Source organism: Triticum aestivum, chromosome 2A (genome assembly GCF_018294505.1).
Source record: "Triticum aestivum cultivar Chinese Spring chromosome 2A, IWGSC CS RefSeq v2.1, whole genome shotgun sequence".
Classification (NCBI taxonomy): domain Eukaryota; kingdom Viridiplantae; phylum Streptophyta; class Magnoliopsida; order Poales; family Poaceae; genus Triticum; species Triticum aestivum.
Window position 1 is genome coordinate 483,594,789 of NC_057797.1, and position 8,534 is coordinate 483,603,322.

Sequence of the window (8,534 nt, forward strand, 5' to 3'; positions counted from 1 at the left end):
AGGGGGGGCGGCGGCTGCGGCGGCGCGGGTGGCGTGGGGAGGTGGCGGCGGTGTGGGCGGCTCCAGGGGGGTCCGGCGGGGTTATAATGGGGGGGAGAGGCGACGACTTGGGGAAGGGGGCGGCCTCGGGAGGCGGGTCCTCCCCGGACTCGGTGATGGCGGCGGTCGGGACTCCTGTCCCGACCCGGACGGGAGGCGGCGGCAGCTGGCTGGGTCGTCCTGCTCGGCTGGGCCCTTGGCCCAGTCGGGCGCGGGGTCTCTTTAAAAAAACAATTTCACTGCTTCTAAAAAAATTCTAGAAAAAAAATAAAATTCTAAAAATGCCAAAACAAATTTTCTCCGTCTAAATAAAATATTTAGAATAGGATGAACATTTTCTTGGCCCTAAATGCAATTTTTGAAAACGTGCAATTTTTCCTAAATTCAAATAAAATAGCAAATAAACCCAAAATAAAATCTTATTTGATTTTTTATTAAATGCTCAATATTTCTTTATTTTGGGAAAGTAATTTTATTCACTCTCTCATAATTTTTATAATAGAAATAGTTGAAGATAAAATAAATCAAATCAAATGATCCTATTTTCAATATTGAGACAACTCAAATATGAAAATAACGAAATCCCCAACTTTCTCCGAGGGTCCTTGAGTTGCGTGAAATTTTTCTAGGATCAACCAAAATGCAATAAATATGATATGCAATAATGATTTATTGTATAACTTTCCAAATTGAAAATTTGGGATGTTAAAAACCTACCCCCCTTAAGATGAATCTCGCCCTCGAGATTCGGGTTGGCTAGAAAATAGGTGAGGGTGGTCCTTCAACAGATCTTCCTCTCGTTCCCAAGTGGCTTCATCCTCTGTGTGGTGGCTCCACTGAACTTTGCAAAACTTGATAACCTTGCTGCGAGTGACTCGGCTGGCATACTCAAGAATCTTGACTTGTTTCTCTTCGTAGGTTAAATCACTGTCCAATTGAATCGCTTCCAGCGGCACTATATCTCTCAGCGGTATATCAGCCATCTCTGTGTGGCACTTCTTCAACTGGGAAACGTGGAACACGTCGTGAACTCCTGACAATACAAAGTTGTGGAGATACTCGAAGATAAACTCGGTCTCCGACTTCGTAAACCGTATCCTTGCGTTTTGAATCTGCGTAGCTCTTCTGTCTGGACTGGGCTATCTTGAGCCTATCGTGAATCAATTCTACTTTCTTTTCAGACTCCTTAATCAGATCTAGTCCAAACAACTGACGGTCTACAACTTCATCCCATGACAACGGGGTCCTGCACCTCCTTCCGTACAAGGCTTCGAAAGGGGCCATTTTCAAACTAGATTGATAACTGTTGTTATAAGAGAATTCGGCGTATGGCAAATTCTCGTCCCAACTAGATCCGTAATCTAGCGCACAAGCTCTCAGCATATCCTCCAAAATCTGATTGACTCTCTCGGTCTGTCCATCTGTCTATGGATGGAAAGCTGTACTGAACTCTAGCCTGGTACCCAAAGTTTCGTGCAACTGATTCCAGAACTTTGAGGTAAACTGGGTTCCTCTATCTGATACAATGCTCCTTGGAACTCCATGCAGACATACGATTATGGTCATGTATATATTTGCCAACTTGGCACTAGTATAGGTAGTCTTCACTGGAATGAAATGAGCTACCTTTGTCAAACGATCGACTACAACCCATATCGAGTCATAGACTGAACGAGTTCTGGGCAATCCTGTGTTAAAATCCATGCCTAGCTTATCCCACTTCCATTCAGGTATCGGCAATGGCTGTAGCAATCCTGCTGGCTTCCGATGCTCTGCCTTTACTCTCTGACATGCATCACAAACGGCTACATACTCCGCAATATCCTTCTTCATTCCGGTCCACCAGAAAATATCCTTCAAATCCAAATACATCTTGGTATTTCCTGGGTGAATCGAATATGGTGAATCATGGGCCTCTTGCAGAATCAATTTCCTGATCTCCGAATCATTAGGCACATAAACACGGTCTTCAAACCATAAGGTATCGTGCTCATCCTCATGAAATCCTTTAGCTTTTCCTTTGCTCATTTTCTCCTTAATATAAGAAATCTCCTTGTCAGTCTTCAGAGCCTCTCTGATCTTATCCATCAAAGTAGACTGAATCTCCAATGCTGCTACATAGCCTCTCGGAACTATCTCCAAACATAGCTCACGAAGATTTTCGGCTAACTCCCTTGGTAAATCTCACGTCATTAGGGTGTTGACATGGCTTTTACGGCTCAATGCGTCAGCTACTACGTTAGCCTTGCCAGGGTGATAATGCAATCTCATATCATAATCCTTGATGAGCTCCAACCATCTCCTCTGCCTGAGATTTAAGTCCTTCTGCGTGAAGATATACTTCAAGCTCTTGTGATCTGTGTACACCTCACAATGGTTTCCAATGAGAAAATGTCTCCAAGTTTTCAATGCATGCACTACGGCTGCTAACTCCAAATCATGCGTAGCATAATTCAACTCATGAGGCTTAAGATGTCGTGAGGCATATGAAACAGCTCTTCCTTCTTGCATAAGAACTGCTCCAAGTCCTCGACGTGAAGCGTCGCAATACACCTCATAATCCTTGGTCTGATCTGGCAAAATCAACACTGGTGATGTAACCAAGCGTTTCTTCAACTCCTGGAAACTAGCCTCACATTCCTCAGTCCATATGAACTTGGTATCCTTCTTCAACAACTTCGTCATAGTTTTTGCAATCTTCGAGAAACTTTCAATGAATCTCCGGTAGTATCCTGCAAGTCCAAGAAAACTCCGGATCTCTCCAACTGTTGTTGGTGCTTCCCAATTTGTCACAGTGTCAACCTTGGTGGGATCCACTGTTATACCTTCTCCGGATATGACTTGTCCGAGAAATCCAACTTCCTTCAACCAAAACTCACATTTGCTAAACTTGGCATATAACTGATGCTCTCTGAGCTTACCAAGTACCAAACACGAATGCTCCTTATGCTCCTCTTCATCCTTCGAGTAAACTAGGATATCATCAATGAACACTACGACGAACTTATCCAAAAACTCCATAAACACTTTGTTCATCATGTTCATAAAATATGCAGGTGCGTTAGTCAGGCCAAATGACATAACGATATACTCGTACAGCCCATACCTGGTGGTAAAAGCCGTCTTAGGTATATCCTGTTCTCGAATCTTCAACTGATGGTATCCTGATCGGAGGTCGATCTTCGAAAATACCTTAACTCCTTGCAATCGATCAAACAGATCATTGATCATCGGTAGTGGGTACTTGTTCTTGATGGTTACTTCATTCAATCCTCGATAATCAACAACCATTCTTAACGATCCATCCTTCTTCTCCACTAGAAGTACTGGCGATCCCCAAGGTGAAGAACTTGGGCGGATATATCCTTTATCTAGTAACTCCTTGATCTGCTTCTTAATTTCTTCCAAATCCTTTGCGGGCATTCTATATGGTCTCTTACATATTGGCCCTGTGCCTGGCAAAAGCTCAATCAAAAACTGAATGTCTCTATCTGGTGGCATGCCTGGCAACTCTTCTGGAAATACATCAGGGAAATCCTTCACTACTGGTACTTCCTCCTGCACAACTCCTGTTAGGCAATTTACTTGAGTCCTTTTCGGCACATGCCGGGATACATACTTGATCCTTCTCCCTTCTGGGTGGTAAGCAAAATTGACTTACTGGCACATTCAATGTTCTGTTCATACATCGATAACCAATCCATGCCTAATATCACATCCAATCCTTGAGATTCCAATACTATTAGGTCTGAGGGAAATACGTAGTTACCAATCCTTAATGGTAACTGATCACACCATAGACTAGCCATATACTCTGCTCTAGGCAAGGTTACTAACATGGGTGACCTAAGGCTTGGGTTGGCAGTTTATACTTATCCACAAATCCCCTTGATATGTATGAATGCGATGCACCAGTATCAAAAAGAACGAGTGTAGTAAATGACTTAACCAAAAACTTACCTATTACTGCATCGGGCTGGGCTTCAACCTCCTCCACATTTATGTGGTTCACCTGTCCCCTATTGAAAGGGTTCGGCTTCTTCCTAGAGCTTCCATTGCCATTTCCATTCTGGGCTTCAGGACATTCATTCGCATAATGTCCGGTCTTCTGGCACTTAAAGCAAGTGACTTGGCTTAGGTCTCTCTTGGCTGGGGTTGATGGGTTTGTACGGTTCTGGCCATTGCTTCCTCCATTCCCATTACCAGTCTTGGTGCCATTATGATTGTGCGAGCTACCTCCTCCATGGGTATGCTGAAAATGTCCTTCTGGTCTAGGGGTAAAATGTTGCTTCTGCTGAGCTCCTGAATTGTACTTCCCTTGTCCATCCTTCCTCTTGCGGTTCTCAATTTGCTGCTGCTTCCCTTCAATCATGAGAGCATGGTCTACCAACTCCTGGTAGTTGTTAAAGGTTGCTACCATCAACTGCATGCTCAACTCATCATTCAGTCCTTCCAGAAACTTCTCCTGCTTAGCTGCATCTGTAGCAACGTCATCTGGGGCATAATGTGCTAGCTTACTAAAGTCCTCCACATACTGGCCAATTGTCCGTCCTCCTTGGCGCAAGTTGCGAAACTCATGCTTCTTCATGGCCATAGCTCCTGTTGAAACATGGGCAGTACGGAAAGCCTGCTGGAACTGGTCCCATGTGACAGTGTCGATAGGGAAAGTGGCTGTGAAATTCTCCCACCATGATGCTGCGGGTTCTTCAAGTTGATGTGCGGCAAACTTCACCTTTTCCGCATCTGTGCATCCTGCCGTGGTCAACTCCCTTGCTGTCTTGCAGAGCCAATCATCTGCTACTATCGGCTCGGTGCTACTGGAAAACACCGGCGGATTCAGCCTAAGAAAACGGGCTAAGTGATCAACATGTGGTTGTGGTGGGTTGTTGTTGTTGTTGTTCCCTTGATTCTGGTTCTGGACTAGCAACTGCATCAATGTGTTCTGCTGCTGGATCAACTGAGTGAGCTCCGGTGGGAAGGTAAATCCGGGGTCACGTCTCGGAGGCATCTGAGGGGTTTAGAAAAGATGATATTTAAGAATAGAGAGGGGTCTAGAGAGAAAACACTACCCATATGCACATGAGGTAAAACAAACAATTCCACTTCATTCAATCAAACAAGGGCATACAATCGGTCTAACTATCGCAAAAGTGCTCGGACTACTATATTTACATGGGGGGACTACTACTACGGCTGGGGTGGTCTACTAGAAATATTCTTCGGTTGTAGACTCCATGATATCTGCTCCAGCTTCATCAACATAGTCATCATCGCTATCATCTGGATCCAAGTTGGTGTCGTCGATGATGATGTAGTCTTCCGGGTGAATCTCCTTGGGTTCTTCGTCTTCCTCTATTGGTGTAGGGCCTCCCATAAATATTCCGATCTTCATTGTTAGGTCGGCATTCTTGTCCACTAGTGCTTCGATTTCCTCTTCATAATCTTCACGTGTAGCCTTGAGTTCTTCCTCCAGTTCCTTGATTCTTTTCTTTGCCTTCTTTAGATCTATCATGTCGGCGCACATCTGGTTCTCCTGACGTCGAATGTGCTGGTTTAACTCCTGGATAAAAGCTGCAATTGATCTATCCTTCTTGGTGCTGATCATCTCCCAGTGCTCATCTCGGTGCCCACAAATCTGCTAGATAGTATCCTTGAGATCATTGCGGTAAACTTCTCAAATGTGTCCCATGGCGATGTGAGCTGCCATGCTCTTTCCTAGACTCCATGTTGGTGCATCAAATGAAAACTCTATGGGCTCAGTGACTGGCATGAACGTCCTTCCTGGAATTTGAACTTGAATCATCCAACGCTCCTCTTCCAGTAGAGTGGCGTTGTAGGTTCCGGTGAAGCTTAGTACTCCAATGTTCAGATATCTAGTGACTTCCTTCAAATGACGTCCAAAGGGTGTATCTTCATCCGGTTGCGTGAACTTGTTCCTTGCATCCGCCATCCTTAAAGAGTAGAAAAGATGAGAGGTCAGAAGGAGAAGAGTGAGTAGTGAACTAGGGCTTTAGCTTAGTGGTCGTGTCCTATAGTCAGCGTGTGCTCTGATACCATCTTGTAGCGACCAGACCTCAAACGGTCCAATCTTTATGCTCAGGTGTCATCCCTGGATCAGTAATGCTGACACCACACAGTACTTGAAGGATTTATAACAGAGTAGCAATCACACACTTATTACATCGAGTGTCTCAAAAGAGAACTTATTACAATAAATATGGCTTAAGGCCATCTAATAACGATAACAGCAGAAGGCTTGGAAGATAAGTGAGTCCATCAACTCCAACGGCATCACTGAGTACAGAACCACAACCTAAAAGGCACCTTACTCATCGTCTGAAAAGTCTGCAACATGAACATTGCAGCCCGAAACGGGTCAGCACATGGAATATGCTGGCAATGTAACACATAGAGAATGATGGAAGAAATAAAACTATACTACATGCATATTTGGCTGGTGGAAAGCTCTATGGTTACAGTTTTGTGTAAAGCCAATTTTTCCCTACTGCAAAGGAATAAATTTTATTTAACTATCATGGTAGTTGTTAAACATTGAGAATGGTTGACAACATTCTCAATCCCAATTAAGCATCATCATTAAAAACCCAACAATTTAATTAGAGTAACATGATGAGATTCACATGATAATCCAAGTACTAAATACTCAAGATGTCGATAACCGGGGACACGGCTAATCATGATTAGTTTATACACTCTGCAGAGGTTTGCGCACTTTTCCCCACAAGACTCGATCTCCTCCGTTGGATTTCTTGCACTACAGGGTGTTTGAGAAACGGATGACCGAGACATAGTCTTTCAGAAGCGCTAGCACCTTACGATCGGGTAGACCATACCACCTACATCCCCTACATCTGCTAGTCTACCACTATAAGATTTGGCACGACTTAGTCAACTATGCTAGAGCCCATAGTAGCTTGTGGCTGCACACGGAAGTTTCCAGTATGAATAATCTCATGATCCCTTTGAGCCTAGGTGGCGGTCCAAAAAGAAAAACAGGCAATCACTGGAATACCCAGGTGCCTCAATCCACCCAGATGTTTATTTAAGTTGCCACCTTAGATAAACCATTAAATTATCAATCTCACATCTGTCATAGCATAGCATGGCATAACAAACAAACGTAGAAGTAACTCCCAAAGGTTTGATAATAACAGGTAATAGGTACTATCACATCTACTTCCCAAACCCACAATTTAATTAGATCCTAATCATGCAATAGTGTGAGGATTGATCTAATGCAATAAAAAAACTGGGTAGTAGGATGGTATGATCAAAGTGTTACTTGCCTTACTGATGATCCGTGAAACCTAGCGATTTGAAGTAGCAAGCGGTGCACTCCGGATACTCTATGGCAAACAAACAAGCATACAATAAGTACTCAACTAATGCATAGGTAAAATTCGAATAAAAGATCTAACCATATAGTTCAACTTAAGAACTCCGGTTGACAAAAAGAACCAAATCGAACGAAGCAACGAAAGACAAACAGCAAAATAAATAAGCTCCGTTTACTAATCTGAATCTAGGGCAATTTTTACTGAGGAAAAAACTTTTTTGACTTGGTTAAACAGAAAGAGGGTTTCGAGACGAAACTCCAGGCGCTTGAATCTCCTGATTCCGACAAACGAGAAAAAAGTTAAACTAAAACGACCATCGGATCAGAAATCACAATCAGAAAAATCGCGGATTTAATCCGAGAAAAGAAAAAATGAGGAACAGGTTAACGAACGAACGTTCGTTAACTGGAACTAAACGATGAACAGGTTCGTTAAAATGAACGGACGAGCGAACGCTCGCTAAATAAACAAACCGGAGAAAAACCGATCTATTTAAAAAATGAAAGCTCGGGTTTTCTAAAAAAACCGAAACGGCTTTTCTCAGAAAACCGGGGCGGCGGCTGCGGGCGGCGGCAAGGGCGGCAGGCGGCGCGGGGGGGCGGCACGGGTGGCGTGGGGAGGCGGCGGCGGTGTGGCGCGGCTCCAGGGGGGTCCGGCGGGGTTATAAAGGGGGGAGAGGCGGCGACTTGGGGAAGGGGGCGGCCTCAGGAGGCGGGTCCTCCCCGGACTCGGCGACGGCGGCGGTCGGGACACCTGTCCCGACCCGGGCGGGAGGCGGCGACGGCTCGCTGGGCCCTTGGCCCAGTCAGGCACGGGGTCTCTTAAAAAAACAATTTCGCTGTGACTAAAAAAATTCTAGAAAAAAAAGTAAAATTCTAAAAATGCCAAAACAAATTTTCTCTGTCTAAATAAAATATTTAGAACAGGATGAACACTTTCTTGGCCCTAAGTGTAATTTTTTTGAAAGTGCAATTTTTCCTAAATTCAAATAAAATAGCAAATAAAACCAAAATAAAATCTTATTTGATTTTTTATTAAATCCTCAATATTTCTTTATTTTGGGAAAGTCATTTTATTCCCTCTCTCATAATTTTTATAATAGAAATAATTGAAGATAAAATAAATAAAATCAAATGA